The 16917-nt window shown below is 36.9% G+C and overlaps 1 protein-coding gene across 1 annotated transcript in view; it reads left to right on the forward strand.

Moving 5' to 3' along the window:
* LOC123702232 (protein slit) overlaps positions 1-16917 on the forward strand; it is a 195397-nt gene that overhangs the window by 104587 nt on the left and 73893 nt on the right. The gene's annotated exons all lie outside the window — the stretch shown is intronic.

Below are 16917 nucleotides of genomic sequence, written 5' to 3' on the forward strand. Positions count from 1 at the left end.
TTAAGTATATATTTTTTGGTCATAATAGCAATGTTTTAATTTAAATGCACTTGGAAAAAAGTTATACGTGCTCGTAATTTTTTATTTCATTAAATCTGTTTTTTTTTTTGTATGTCATTATATTTTTTTTAAAGATTTAATTAATTCAAGTCTCTCATTTGTTAATTTAATGCACTCTTTTTACTATAGATGCTATTAAAACATTAGTTGTCAAAATATAAATGTCAATTGTAACGTCAAATTAATAGGTATGTCAACAAACAACTTCCCGAAAACAAATAAGAAAACGGCTTGTGTAAAATTTAAAATATTACATATGTTTTTCTAAGCATAACAAAATTAATATGTTTTGTAATCACTCCAAAAGATAAGAGGATAAGAAGTTTTCATGTCATAAGTATCGATAGTAGTTATATCGTCTAATTCTAATAAGTAATAAAAATAAAACAACGATTAACAATGAATTAAAACCTATATTTTTGTGATGAAAGAAGACTACAATGCCAAGTGTAAAACAAGTGAAATCTAATAAGATCAGAGTATGAGAATGAAGAAAAATAAAAGTTGAATTTACCAAACTTTAAAGGAAATGTTTTATGATTTGCAGATGCTCACATATTGTTACATTTATTGAAAATTCCAGAAAGTTATTTGTATTATCAATATTGAATGACACAGACTGATTGACCCATTGGTAATAAATGTAAATCATAATTATAGATGAAAAAATAATAATAAAGTGTATAAATTTCAATTTGAATAACCGTGATATGTCTGAAAACTTTATAACTATTGTTACTGTACTTCTTAGTTCTTAATATAATATAAAGGAAATACCTAATAAGTAGAAGCCGTCTACATTTTGAACATCATTGTTTGCTTTCAAAAAAACGAGCCCAGTCCAGTAATGTGGCCGTCCTCTTTATCAATTTAAATTCACCATCCAAAAAATGTCTTGCAAGAACAATGTAACTTGGGATCCCAGAAGTCTTGACAAAAATATGTAATAAAAGTTACTATGTCATTTAAATAGCAATTAAAACATGATATATATACCAAGTCATGTTAATAATTATGCCAATATGATATATGTACCAATTTTAAATTAAATAAATACCACTGTTGTATATTATGTTTTCAGTGTAAATATATAATGATAAAACTTTTTCATGTGTTTCATTTTCTTATTAATCTAGTTTTATTAGTTAGTTAAATATTCATAAAGTAAAAACAAATGTTTTTTTTTTATTAAGTATTTATAATATATATTGCTACCATTACCATTGTTTATAGCACATGTTAAAGTATTAATAATTTAAGTATGAAATTCTCATTGAATGTTTCATAATTTATAATTTTAATATTATTCCAATTTGAAATCATATATATATATATATTATACTTATTTGAAGTGAGTAGGTAGGTATACTTTATGCACACAGCACACTTCATTTCATTCATTGTTTATATTGATGAAATAAATTAATAAAATAAAAATCTGTTATAATAATAATATTAGACATGTTTAATGATATACTTAGTATATATTATATTTTAGATATTTTATTATTAAGAGCCAACAAAATGAGAGAGAGAATTAAAAATTAGATTTTCCTATTATTTATTGTTGTCACGCTATGCCTCAAGCCTCCCCCGTAGAGCGCGACAGGGACAACTACAGCTCGGGCCGAAAATACCTATTAAAATTGTTACGCAAATTCGAGTTCCGTAGTCCCCTGTTTCCTCCTCCAATACTGGACCGATTTAATTACATACTTTTTCCATAATTTAGTAGAGAAAAGTATAGGCTATGTTCCTACGTTTTGCTTTTTTTTATAGTTATAATGTTCAAAAATTAGTTTTATGGAAGACGGAACATAAATCCGCCCTATTTCTTACGTTTTCAAAGATTCATATCTCTTTAAATAATTAAGATAATATGACAAAAAGGATAACATAGAAACATGGCTAAAGTTACCATAGATTAATAGTATAAAAAATATATTGCTCTAGTCATCTAGTGGCACAATCCAGCGAGGAAACAGGGGACTACGTTTGTATGGAAAAACGACTCTTTTGTTTGCTCTTAATGATTTAAAAATGTATACCTAAATGTTGAATTTGTTTTATTTTAGGGTTCTGTACTCAAATGGTAAAAGGGGGACCCTATTACTATAAAAGGTTATACTATGCTATTACTGACTTTTCTTTCTGTCTGTTCATCTGCAACCAGGTTCATGTAGTTAAGCAATGTTGTCAAGGTTTTATATTGAATGGGTGACCATTTTTTTTTCATTTTTTCAGTTTCATATTTATACGGAAACCTTAGACGGAAACCTTAGTGTTTTGAGTCCAACTCGCACTTGGCGCATTTTTTTTAATATACACCTACTTAACATAAAATAAAAAGTAAACAGTCCATTTGAGCTGCACATTAAATATTTTTTAGAAAGAGCAATTGCTTTGCTAATAAAATACCACTATATTCACACGACCACTGATCCAGCCAGAGAAGATCGTGAGGTACCTAATACCGAAGAGTCAAAAGTTCGACTACATGTCCATTTTCGAATCCCAGCTCGTTCCACTTGGATAGCGAAAACGAAAGAATCCAGCAGGTTTATGATTAAAATATTACCGAACTTACCGCAGCGGAGTTCTATAATTTGATATCATTTTATTGAATTACAATTACTTAAAATCGTTCAAAAAAATGTGATATTCATTTAATAATACATTAATTTATTCTAATTAATGTTTTAGTTTGTTAATGTGAATGTTAATGTTTTAGGTTGTTTAGTAACCTACTGCAAAAAAGATGACAAAGTCAGCATGTTAAGTGCATAATAATTTTCAGTCACTTCATAATGCATTGCCATAACCTGTTAATTGTAGGTAACTTAGAAAAACGATAGTAACAAAGCTGCAAGCAGCCCGCGGCAGAAAGCGGCAGTCATTTGAAAATTAATTGTAATTCCCAGTCCATTTGTTGTTATCTGCCTACAGCGATTTCACAGTCAGTCGGAAATGCTTATAAATTCCCCATTCAAGTATTTTCTACTCCGGGATGCCATCTCCCACCGAAGTTGCGTGGTGCGCCGGCAGCAAGCAGCCCGCGGCGCATCCCAGGGCAGACATCTTCAGTCATTTGAAAATGAATAATTGTAATACCCTGTCCATTTGTTACTATCTGCTAACAGCGATTCCACAGTCGGTCGGAAATGCATATAAATTCCCCATTCAAGTTTTTTTTTGCTCCAGTAGGCCGTCTTCCACCGAAGTTGCGTGGTGCGCGGGCAGCAAGCAGCCCGCGGCGCGTCCCAGGGCAGAAAACTTCAGTCATTTGAAAATGCATTAGAATTCCCTATCCATTTGTTATTAACTGCTAACAGCGATTCCACAGCCAGTCGAAACTGCTTATAAATTAGATACTTCAAATATTTTCTACCACGGGAGGCTGTCGCCTTCGAAGTTGCGCGGTGCGCGGGCAGCAAGCAGCCCGCGGTGCCGTCTTTTGCCGTTGCTCTTCAATTACCCTTCCTACTATGGAAATTTCCATACAAAATTTTCGAAAAAAAAATTTCGCTTTTTATCAAAAAAATTTATATGCCTGGCAGCGGACAAAGTTTTGAAGTATTTTTTACTTCGGCGACCCCGACCTACCTGTCACCGATTCAGAGAACCGTTGAATTTCGTGATGTATGGAAAATGGAAACCAGGGGTCGGAGTGAGATTCTGAGTATGCAGTTTTGTAAATCTGGCCGATAAGAGCACAGAAGTCAATTTTCAAACCGATCGTCAAGTAACCGGCGCCACCATCTTGCCTCGAAAAATCGGCCATTTTTGAAAAAAAAATTACGTCCAATTTGAAATTTCTCGATTGCCCTGAGAGCGCCCCATCTTCCTGATCATTTTTTAGTTCTACACCCCCCGGCTATCTGGCGCCGTTTCGGAGAGCTGTCGAATTTTGCGTTGTATGAAACTTGGAAACCAGCGGTGGAAACTCGATTATGAGTATGCCAACGTAATGTGAGGCTCAATTAAAGCCCCTGTGCCAAGTTTCAGCGCGATCGGACCAGCGATGGCCGTTTTAGCATTTGTATGGCGGCGGCCATTTTTTCCGCCATTTTGAATTTTTTTCACTATCTGTGGTAATTGCTCGAGGTCTACTACAAGTTTAGTTTGAGCACCCCAGATGTAGCTGCTACCGTTTGCGCGGGCCGTTGACCGTCTCCGCGGGCTGTGAGAAAGTTCAGGATTTCGGATTTTTCTGGATATCCTGGGAGCTGGGTGAGTATGAATGCGTCATTTGTATGTTTCTCCGTCGTGCCACCTTGGCTAAATTTACGTTTTTATGTTTGCGCCAAAAATGGAAAAATTCCAAAATCGAGCATCCCACTATGGCTCCCTGGTAGCGTCCCAGGGTGGTGATCATTTTTAGTTCCGACACCCCCAACCCAACTCGCACCGTTTCCGCGGGCCGTTGGATTTTACGTTGTATGGAAGTTGGAAACGGGGGCCCGGAGCCACTTGAACGGGGCACCGATCGATTCGCCGGCTTGAACAGAGCACGTGTGCCAAATTTGAGACGTAAGGATTCATAAACGGCGATTTTGGCAAAGTACGGCGGCCATCTTGTTTTCGCGAAAATCCCCATTTTTCCACCACCCCTGGTAATTGCCACCAGTTCCGAGCATTTTTTGTTCAGACACCCCCCCTCCAGGTACCACCGTTTTTGCGCACCTCCAGGGGTCCACTTGGTTTTCGAAGATGATCGAGATCGCTATATTTTTCCGGTGGTCACTGGAAGCACCTCTACACGACCACGTCAAAATCCCCCCAACTTTCCCCGTAGTTTCCGAGAAACCCGATGTCAGTCAGTCAGTGAGTGAGTGGTAGTGTAGCTTTATATATTATAACTAGCTGGTGCGTTGTGCGCGGGCTGCAAGCAGCCCGCGAGTCCCTTTTGCCCCTGGGTTGAAGCAATAGGGCAGTCATTAGAAAATGTGTTAGAATTCCCAGTCCATTTGTAATTTTCTGCTAACAGCGATTCCACAGTCAATCGGAAGTGCTTATAAATTACCAATTCAAATATTTTCTATTCTGGAATGCCGTCGACCTTCGAGGGCGCGTGGTGCGCGGGCTGCAAGCAGCCCGCGAGCTCCTTTTGCCCCTGGGTTGAAGCAATAGGGCAGTCATTTGAAAATATATTCGAATTTTCTGTCCATTTGTTACATCTGCTAACAGCGATTCTACAGTCAGTCGTTAATGCTTATAAATTCCCCATTCAAGTATTTTCCACTCCGGGAGGCTGTCCACCTTCGAGGGAGCGTAGTGCGCGGGCTGCAAGCAGCCCGCGAAGCATCCCAGGGCAGAAATATTCAGTCATTTGAAAATGCATTCGAATTTCCTATCCATTTGTTACATCTCCTAACAGCGATTCTACAGTCAGTCGGTAATGCTTATAAATTCCCCATTCAAATATTTTCTATTCCGGGGGGCTGTCCACCTTCGAGGTTGCGTGGTGCGCGAGCTGCAAGCAGCTCGCGGCTCATCGCAGGGCAGAAATCTTCAGTCATTTGAAAATGCATTCGAATTTCCTTTCCATTTGTAACATCTGCTAACAGCGATTCTACAGTCAGTCGAAACTGCTTATAAATTACTTATTCAAATATTGTTAAATTTTTGAAACGTCTTATCGATAGCGGGCAGTGACTTTTCATAATAAACTGTTCAAGAGTTAAACTCACGCTCGTCGCTTCGCTCCTCGCTACCTATTAGAATATTTAGGCCGGCCGCTGCCAAGACTCGCTCGCTTCGCTCGCTTGGCTCGTGCGATAGGTAGTTCAAAAGTTAACCTAACACGCTCGTCGCTTCGCTCCTCGCTACCTATTTGAATATTTAGGCCGGCCGCTGCCGTGACTCGCTCGCTTCGCTCGCATGGCTCGTTTGGTAGTTCAAAAGTTAACCTTACACGCTCGTCGCTTCGCTCCTCGCTACCTAAACTGCTTATATATTACTTATTCAAATATTGGTAAAATTTTTGAAACGTCTTATCGATAGCGGGCAGTGACTTTTCATAATAAACTGTTCAAGAGTTAACCTAACACGCTCGTCGCTTCGCTCCTCGCTACCTATTTGAATATTTAGGCCGGCCGTTGACGCGACTCGCTCGCTTCGCTCGCTTGGCTCGTGCGGTAAGTAGTTCAAAAGTTAACCTAACACGCTCGTCGCTTCGCTCCTCGCTACCTATTTGAATATTTATGCTGGCCGCTGCCGTGACTCGCTCGCTTCGCTCGCTTGGCTCGTGTGGTAGGTAGTTCAAAAGTTAATAAATATTTTCTACTCCGGGAGGCTGTCAACCCTCGAAGTTGCGCGGTGCGCGGGCAGCAAGCAGCCCGCGGTGCCGTCTTTTGCCGATGGTATTCAATTACCCTTCCTACTATGGAAATTTCCATACAAAATTTTCGAAAAAAAAAATTTCGCTTTTTAGCAAAAATTTTTATGTGCCTGGAAGCGGACCAAGTTTTTGAACATTTTTTACTTCGGCAACCCCGACCTAAGTGCCACCAGTTCAGAGAGCCGTTGAATTTCGTGATGTATGGAAAATGGAAACCGGGGGTCGGAGAGATATTCTGAGTATGCAGTTTTGTAAATCTGGCCGATTAGAGCACAGAAGTCAATTTTCAGACCGATCGTGAAGTAACCGGCGCCACCATCTTGCTTTGAAAAATTGGCCATTTTTGAAAAAAAAATGGCGTCCAATTTGAAATTTCTCGATTGCCCTGGGAGCGCCCCATCTTCCTGATCAATTTTTAGTTCTACACCCCCCGGCTATCTAGTGCCGTTTCGGAGAGCCGTCGAATTTCGCGTTGTATGAAACTCGGAAACCAGCGGTGGAAACTCAATTATGAGTATCCCACCTTAATGTGCGGCTTGATTAAAGCCCCTGTGCCAAGTTTCAGCGCGATCGGACCAGCGACGGCCATTTTAGAATTTGTATGGCGGCGGCCATTTTTTCCGCCATTTTGAATATTTTTCACACTCTGTGGTAATTGCTCGAGGTCTACTACAAGTTTAGTTTGAGCACCCCAGATGCAGCTGCTACCGTTTGCGCGGGCCGTTGACCGTCTTCGCGAGATGTGGGAAAGTTTAAGATTTCGGATTTTTCTGGATATCCTGGGAGCTGGGCGAGTACGAACATGGTGTGAGTGTATTTCCGCGATGCGCCACCTCGTCTAAATTTACGTTTTTATGTTTGCGCCAAAAATGGAAAAATTCCAAAATCAAGCGTCCCACTGTGGCTCCCTGGTAGCGTCCCAGGGTGGTGATCATTTTTAGTTCCGGGACCCCCCACCCAACTCGCACCGTTTCCGCGGGCCGTTGGAGTTAACGTTGTATGGAAGTTGGAAACGGGGGCCCGGAGCCACTCGAACGGGGCACCGATCGATTCGCCGGCTCGCACAGAGCACGTGTGCCAAATTTGAGACGTAAGGATTCATAAACGGCGATTTTGGCAAAGTACGGCGGCCATCTTGTTTTCGCGAAAATCCCCATTTTTCCACCACCCCTGGTAATCGCCACCAGTTCCGAGCATTTTTTGTTCAGACACCCCCCCTCCAGGTATCACCGTTTTTGCGCACCTCCAGGGGTCCACTCTCTTGTCCAGGGTGTTGGAGATGTCAATATTTTTCCGGTGGTCACTCGCCGCACCTCTATACGATCACGTCAAAATCCCCCCAACTTTCCCCGTAGTTTCCGAGAAACCCGATGTCAGTCAGTCAGTGAGTGAGTGGTAGTGTAGCTTTATATATATATGACTAGGTATGAATAAGCTAATTTAGTAATCTTCTATTCTTGTACAATTGTAAATTGATACCTAGACACTTTTTAAGTTTTACTTTATTACGGTAACCCATCCAAATTATGGCAGCTCGGTGTGTCGCTTGCCCCGATATTACCGAAGCCACAGAACACTCCCGTCAAAGGTCCATAAGTTCCCGCGCGATAAGTTTCCATTTTCCTATATTACACTTTATTAGAATGGGGTGTGCACAGTGTAGCTGGACATAGAGACTGTGACATTTCTGTTTATTTAAACAATAGATTTGATAGAGCTTTAGACAGATGTTAGGAACTAATTTAAATATTCTTATTCCTACTAATATTAAAATGCGAAAGTGACTATCTGTTTCTGGGTCTTGAGAAACACCACCACAAAAGCTATATTTTCGGCGAGAAACTATGTGTTATCGGCATGTTTGAGACATGTTTACATAAAATCTAAAGGCATTGTTATTGGATGGGATAATAATAATTAGGTAATCTAAAAACCTTGTATTTTAAAAGGTTGCACAAATTATACCTAATGCTCATGTTCTATTTTCATTGCGCTAATTTCAATCAAACCCCGAAAGTATGAGTTATCACGATTTAACTACATAGTATAATCTATCTCCTACACCTATTATTTTTAAAATTATATAAACTTAAAAACCACAGTTAATAAATTTTAATACGGCTCTATTAGTTCCCTACTCTGTGCTTATAAGAAAATATTGTAGGGTAGAAGTCCAATACACGACGCACTGTTATGGGCTTTTCCTAAATAATACACAAGGGAGCTCTGTGTATTGAATACCCATCGGTGTAGGTTTCTTTTTGTTTCGTAATATTTATTAAGTTTTTACAGACTTGTGTAGAAACGTGTAACTTATGGAAAAAAGTAAACCTTGTTCTTATTAGAAGACAAAAATGATCAAATTTGGTTCATTCGTTTGGAAGTTATGTGCGCTTGATTATAACATACTAGCTGCGCTTCGCGGTTTCATCTGCGTGGCTCGCTCCTGTTGATCTTAGCGTAATGATATAAAGCCTACAGCCTTCCTCGATAAATGGGCTATCCACAGAGTAAATTATTAAAGACTGGGGCTGTCTAAAACAAACAAATGAACTCTTCAGCTTTATAATATAAGTGTAGATTTACTTTAGCTTCACTTTAGAGCCACTTTAAACGGATAAATGAAAAATTTGTACAATTATGAAGAATCGGTGACAATACATTTTAGAGAATGCTTGTTTTTATATATTTTAAAGAAAGCGTTATGCACCAGGACCAACTTTCCTGTCTGTTATTATCCTTAAACCGATAGTCCATTCTAAACTGATTTCGATGAACGATCCAAATCCATAATTTTAATATGTATTTACTGCAATAAATGCGGCTAAAATAATTAAAATTACTTTGTAAGTTGTAACAATTTAATTGTATCGGTATAAGTAGTAATAAAAGGGTATAAGAGTAATTATGTGCAGTAAAACTAATACTTAAATAATTAAGTGTTGGTGTTTAATTATATAAGACTAGCCAATTGCTCCGGCTCCGCCTATAAAATGTAGTCTTTTTAACTCAACAATTATGTATTTTGTAGCTTTCTGATAGAAAACATTTCAAATTGAATATAGTAATTCCTGAGCTTATTTGATACAATGAAAACAAATACAACACAAACCGATTTTATGGAGTGTTGAAAAATTTCCTGATCGTCCATTTCACAGTTTTCCGTCCGCGGTTTCGCCTACATAGTCGAAGGAAAACTCGCATAGTTTCTATTCCCGAGGGATTTCCAAGAGAAAAAAAAATGCAATGTCTTTTAAATAAGGTTTCAATCATTATACTGTATTTGATGATTGATGGAAATCGGTTCCGTGATTTCAGCGTGAAGAAGCGACATACAGACATTACTTTTGCATTCATAATATCATATTATAAATATATGGGGAATAGTAGGAATACAATTCAATCAGTTATTTTTCATTTTCCATCCAATTCTACGTCTAAAAGCCACTATTGAATCGTCAAAGTGACTAAAAACAGGGTCGTGTCGCTCGGAGCAAGGCTTCCGCGCGAACAATCCACAAAGCCTTACATTCAGCGTCAATAATACTTGAACATAAAAACTGTTATTGCCTTGTGAGGGTGTGCACAGAGTAATACAGCGATGTACAGAGCCTTTTCATATTCAGATGGTGTTGAAAACACGCTCCGTAGGTGCGCATTTTGAAATTCATCTTGTCTAGTATCATTTTAATTTACGTAACGTTGTGGAACAATAGCGACTTGTAGTTAATTAGTAGTATTTATTATTGATAATAATTATTCTCTACATTTTTTTTATTTGAACTAGCTGATCCGAGAGACGCTGTCCAAATCTTACGAATATGAATTTGTACTATGGACTATGTCAGTTACGAATATGAACAGTCAAACGCGTAAAGGGTCCTAATTTATTAAAATATAGCGTTATCTATTGCATACTTACTCAATCCCGAGTTACAATCCTGATTGCAAATGTAACACATGTACCTATGTTTAGGATAATATAATTTTTACTCTAAAAATAACACCTTATAAAACACTTTATCGCAGTCTCTATCCTCACATTACTCTGTGTTATTGCTTCGAAATAAAACGAACGAACCCTCAATACTTATTTCATAGAAATTTAATTTCCCTACAATCGTTCAATTGGGGTAAACGTATGTTGTTGTGGTGTGTTTCTGGATGGGTGCATTAATTTATAGACTAGCTTTTATTATGATACTAGCTTTCCGCCGCAGCTTCGCCCATCATCATCATCATCAGCCCATATACGTTCCCACTGCTGGGACACGGGCCTCCTATGAGGGCACAGGCCATAATCCACCACGCTGGCCAAGTGCGTGTTGGCGGATGACACATGTCGTCGAACTTTTTAATTCTTCGACATGTCGGTTTCCTCACGATGTTTTCCTTCACCGTTCGAGCAGTGGTGATGTTACAACATGCGCAGATAAATTGAAAAAATCAATTTATTTCCTGCGCGCTCGCCTGGTCTCGAACCATGGACTTATCGATTCGAAGTCTAAGGTCTCACCACTGAGCCACCACTGCTCTTCAGCTTCGCAGCTTCGCCCGCTTTGTCTAAAACCTATTAAATCTATACATATAATAAATCTGTAGAAGGGTCAATTCTGTACATTGAAAATATTGAAAAAATAAATAGCAGGGGGTGTTACTAGATCGATACCAAACCCAAATATGTGATTAAAAAAATTTTTGTCTGTCTGTCTGTCTGTCTGTCTGTATGTTCAGGCATCACGTGAAAACTAACGGTTCGATTTCGACGAAACTTGGTATAATTATACCTTATTATCCTGGGCATTAAATAGGACATTTTTATCCCGGAAAAATACGTAGAAAAAAATAAATCATAATTTTTCCGCGCGGACGGAGTCGCGGGCGGAAGCTAGTTATATACTAAAACTTTTCTCTTGAATCACTGTATCTATTAAAAAGCCGCATCAAAATCCGTTGCGTTGTTTTAAATATTGAAGCGATATTTCCCGTTTTATTTTTAAAATGTTATTATTGTAATTTTATGCATTAGGGGGGCTTTCGATATCAGTTTAAAGTTTTTTGATATCTGCAATAGTTACGGAATAATCGTCTGTGCTCACTTAACGATTACACTCTGTGTATACTTATTGGATGAATAATTTATTAAACCAGGCTCTGTAGATAATTCTGTACTTTCATAAAGTCTATGCAGCTTTTCCATCCTTATACTAGTGAAATAATTGAATCCTTACGTAGCATTTGTGGATCCTGCAGATGCGTTTGGAGTACAGCCAACCTGCAATGCGCCTGGCTTGTCAACGCAAATTAGTAATACGTGCTCTGACTTATTGCTATCAATATAGTATTAAATACAGTTATAAAATACTAGGTTTCCGCCCGCGGCTTCGCCCGCGCAGTCAAAAAAAAACCCGCATAGTTCCTGTTCCCATAGGATTTCCGGGAATGCGTCATTTTCCCGGGATAAAAAGTAGCCTATGTCCTTTCTCGGGTATCAAATTATCTTCATATTTCATGAAAATTGGTTCAGTAGTTTAGGCGTGATTGAGTAACAGACATACAGACAGACAGAGTTACTTTCGCATTTATAATATTAGTATGGTATTGTAATTTTGTAATTTATTATCTTTTTTTTTGTTGATTGAATGTATTAATGTGTACATAAATTAATAATAATAATTTTATTTATACTTTCAAAAATTTTTGCACGCCATTTACAATTGCAGTATATGTGATATAAATATTGTATATTAACACCTTTGTATGACCATATACGAGCAAAAAAAAAAAAATACAAAAAAAAAAAAAATGGATGTCATGAGCACACGTGTCAGAAGTGAAAATTCTTTGGCAAGATTCAATGATACCGAAATCGTCGCCCCATTATGTGACGGTGTTGACATGACGCTTGAAATTTTGCTCTAACGCGCCTTAAAATATTTTGGGACATTTTTAGTTTTAACACGGCACGACCGATACTAAGCTTTCGCTTATGTTAAACTCAAACTCAAACTCAAACATTCATTTATTCAATTAGACTACTATTTAGTAGCACTTTCGAATCGTCATTACATAAGTATTTTTAACATTTACCACCGATTCGGAAAGCAGTATCTATGGAGAAGAATCGGCAAGAAACTCCATAGTTGCTCTTTTAAAATCATGTCAATATTACATAATATGTAACTTATATCTAACTTAAACATAATATATCATAATATGCCAAAGAACTGTCCTGTGGTTTTTACGCGACAACCCTCCATGGGTCTTTATCGTCCATATATTCCTGAATACTGTAGTACGCTCTCTGAACTAGTACATTTTTTATATAAGTTTTAAATTTAGAACTACTAAACTCTTTAATATTGAGAGGAATTCTATTGTATAAGCGTATACCTTGACCCATAAATGAATTTTTAACTTTAGCTAATCGGAAAAATGGCATTTCAATTCTATTCCTGTTCCTTGTGCCATAATCGTGTCTATCTCCTACTCTTGTGTGTAAGTCGGCGTTTTTGTGAACATGCAAAATATTATCAAATATATACTGTGATGGTACAGTAAGGATACCAGTATTCTTAAAATGATCTCTTTAGTGAGTCCCGAGCACGTAAATTATATATAGAGCGAATGGCTCTTTTCTGTAAGATAAATATAGTTTCTATATCTGCAGCCTTGCCCCACAGTAGAATTCCAATTTCCATAGGACATAATGCTATGAAAGTAGCTGAAATAAACCAATCAAATTATAGTTATGGAATATCTAATAATCAAATTATATATAGTTATGGAAAGCAAATGGCTGATAATCCATTATTGTTACTATTTTTTTAATGTTGTTATCTTAGATTAAGGATTGGTCTTCGCGCGCGCTACGGTTCAATCCATAATCTAAGGTTGTTATATTAAACTGCAAAACATCTATAGTTTGCGTTTACTGCATATTTACATAAACTTAACGCGCCATTTACGTTTAAATAATAAAATGGAGGCTTCAAGGGAATTTAAAACATGCCATTCATCAAACTAAAGTACTAGGCTGGCATGAATGCAAAGATGCGGCACGAACTAATATCATAAATTAGCTATTTTGAACCGTAAACCTACAGAATAGAGTTGAAAATTGTTAGTAGGGAGAAGATATCAGCTATGATTTTTTGGTCGATTTTGTTCGAGAACATTCTATGCAAGCCTGTACTTGGAAATGTATTAAATGCATGGATATAGAGGTTCAGTGGTTCGACTTATTGCGTGTAGAGCGCCCACACGATACATTTTTGAAGTGAAACTCCTTTATCGGGGTTGGAAAAAAATGTTAGTTACGCGTGTCATTTTCCCGTAACCCGTTACGCGCTTTTTTTTTTATCCCTACCACGCGTGATTCGACGTATTTCTGTAGTTCTTGTATAATAAATTATTTTTTGAAAAATAAGGTCATAAAGAAGTTTCACTTCTTACGTGTGTACACTGGTAGATACTTAGAAGTGAATATTTGCTGAACCTATTTTAATCTAATTGAATAAAAAAAGGTACGTATAAATTCGGTAAAATCCCAAAATCATTATGATATTATCCATAATAATTGCATAAACAGCCTTTCCCCCAAAATATATCATACTTAAGTACCAGGCGCTCATAAGTTGCAAGCTGATCCGACATTCATATCAATAACGCTTAGTGTGACGTAGAGGGTGAGGTTTTGAGTTCCAAAGTAACAATTTTGAATTTGCTAACTGCTGAGGTAATACTAAAAGTTATGATCGGTTCGCTCGTTTAATAATTACGTTTGATATAGGACTTATGAAAATGGATGATTATTTTTAATATGTGATTATTATTTATCGATAAAACAAAAATTACCATGATAATAAGAAAGTTGTGAAAAAATCAAACTAGTATGACGTGCTAATCAAGACTATGATCTATCTTTCTATAGCTGTTTTTGTGTGAAAGACTTACAAACATACATCCCTACAAACTTCAACATTTATAATATTAGTAAGAACAACAATAATTAACTATGGCTCAAATATCTGGATCTGGCGCACGAGGTTGTCGAGATGTGGGATTGTGTGTCTGCCGAGATAATTCCCATAGTTGTGTCCACCCATGGGCTGGTTCCTACCTCCTTAAAACAATATGGTTAAGCCCATGACAGTGGGGATACAGCGAGCAGTCCTTCTGGATAACGCTCGGATAGTCCGTAGGTTCCTCACTCAGTCGCCCTAGACTCCGGCCGTCTGGCCACTCAGCCGGAGTTCTTTTCAACACCGCCGCAAGGCGAGATACTTGCCCCCCAATTAACTATTAAAAACATATCTTTGTCTTCGTTGGATAAACATAAACTAAATCAAAAACAACCTTTTTTGTTTTTTTTTTATTGGTATTAGGGAAGCGCTTTAAAACAATCTCGCCTGATGTTAAGCTGAGATGTGGTCTAAGATGGAACGCGCTTCCCTAGAAGGTACCTGTTCACTCTACGCTTGAAGTTCACTCTACCATTCCATAAAACAAACATACAAATTTATTCTCAAACAATATGTATCAATTAAAACTCGGTAGAGCTTAAAAATCAATAACAGCGTTTTAACTTATAATTAGCGGACGACGCCGCGGGGCAAGTAATTAGGAGCGGGGAAACTAAAAGTACAGTCAAGGCGAAATGTCTTTTATTTAAATAATATTTTTTTATTGAAAATTTTTGTCAGTTTTTTTGTATTGTAGAGTTTTCTTAATTATGCTTTAAACTAAATCCTAACTTAATATTATAAATTCGAAAGTGAGGATGTGTATGTGTGTGTTTGTTATTCTTTCACGCAAATACTCCTGAACCGATTACAATGAAATTTAGCACACATATAGAGGGTAACTTGGATTAGCACATAGGATAGGTTTTATCCCGGAATAGTTACGGGAACGGGAACTATGCTGATTTTTCTTTGAAAACGCGGGTGAAGCCGCGGGTGGAACCCAGTATGTAGAAAAAAATATATTAAGATATTGATTAATTCAGCAAACAAGAGTTTTCAAACCGGTTTCAAAATATAATATTCAAGAGGAATTTTCATTCATACCTTAAGTAATGAATGAGCCCTTAGGGGGCTAATACGTTAGGATAATAATTAACATGATTATGAATACAATATTCAAATGTATGAAATTCACAACTCTATCACAGATTAAATAATAAATTTATGAATAAATTAAAAAAAAATTATGGTTTAAAAAGAGAGCGTCTGTGCCGAAACGTGTCAGAAGTGAAACTTCTATGGCAAGATTCAAAGATACCAAAATCGTCGCCTTACTCCATGACGCGATAGTATTGCCATGACGCGACCTTGAAATTTTACTCTCAACGCGCCTAAAGAAGTTTCACTTCAAAACTACTTTATAGTTGATCCAATTAATTGTTATTTAGGTATTAAGATTGTTTAAATATAACACGTATTTAAAATAGATATTTACATAATACGTAAGAGAAAGAAGCGAGGAACGTCAGGTATGTTGTATAACTTAATATTCAAGTCAGATGCACTAAGGTGCAACGCTTAACTTGTTACCAGGCGTGCCTTGAATTCTGTTAACACCTAGCGTTTATTTAAAAAATATTTTTTTTTTGTTGACTATAAAAAATACATAAGTTTTCTTCTTAGATTTGGTTATCCGTCGCACACTTTCTTGTTACCCGCTAAATATTGATAATAATATACCAACTTTTTATTTTATACGTAAAACATAAAAAACCTACACTTCACAATCATACAGTGCCACATAATATTATGTCTGTTAAAACGATATGAAATTATTCAAAAAATCAATAATTATAACTTATAAGTAAACTCATTGGTTTTTTAAAAGACAACGAAAATTCAACGCTATAAAATATTTTAGCTGATAATAGGACTTCAGAAATTTTATTTATTAAAATAAATAAATAATCAAATCACTTGTGTTGCCGACTGTACCGAATTAATAACACGGAGCTATACGGCTGACGAAGACTTGAGAGTTGGAACATAGTTTCACGAATTGAGGGAATTTCAATAACATTCCCAAGAGAGAGAGAGAGAGAGAGAGATGTATATTATAGAAACATAATCTAGATACATATAATAAAATCGTAGGAAAGTCAAAACTATAGTTTACATTGAATTTTTTAAATAATACTTGTGGTGTGATTTACAATCGATATCGAAGCCAAAAATATAGTTTTATAATATTTGTTTGTGCGGGCTAAACTAAAAATTAGTGCATGGATTTACTTCTGCATGAATGAATATTACCAACAGATCGGGTCAACATATTATATTATAGGCTGTCACACGCTAACACAATAGGAGCGGAACAATGTGCGTTAAGCCGCGGGGCACAGCTAGTAATAGTAGTAAACTATAGTTGGTGACACTAAATATTTGGTAACTGGAAACTTTTCCTTTTTTAAGAGCCTTCAAATAAGAGAGAAGGTTCTCAATTTGACTGTATATACCTATGTTTGTTGTGTTATGTATGTTTTGGATTTG

The sequence above is a fragment of the Colias croceus genome, chromosome 23 (assembly GCF_905220415.1).
Source record: "Colias croceus chromosome 23, ilColCroc2.1".
NCBI classification, from domain to species: Eukaryota; Metazoa; Arthropoda; class Insecta; order Lepidoptera; family Pieridae; genus Colias; species Colias croceus.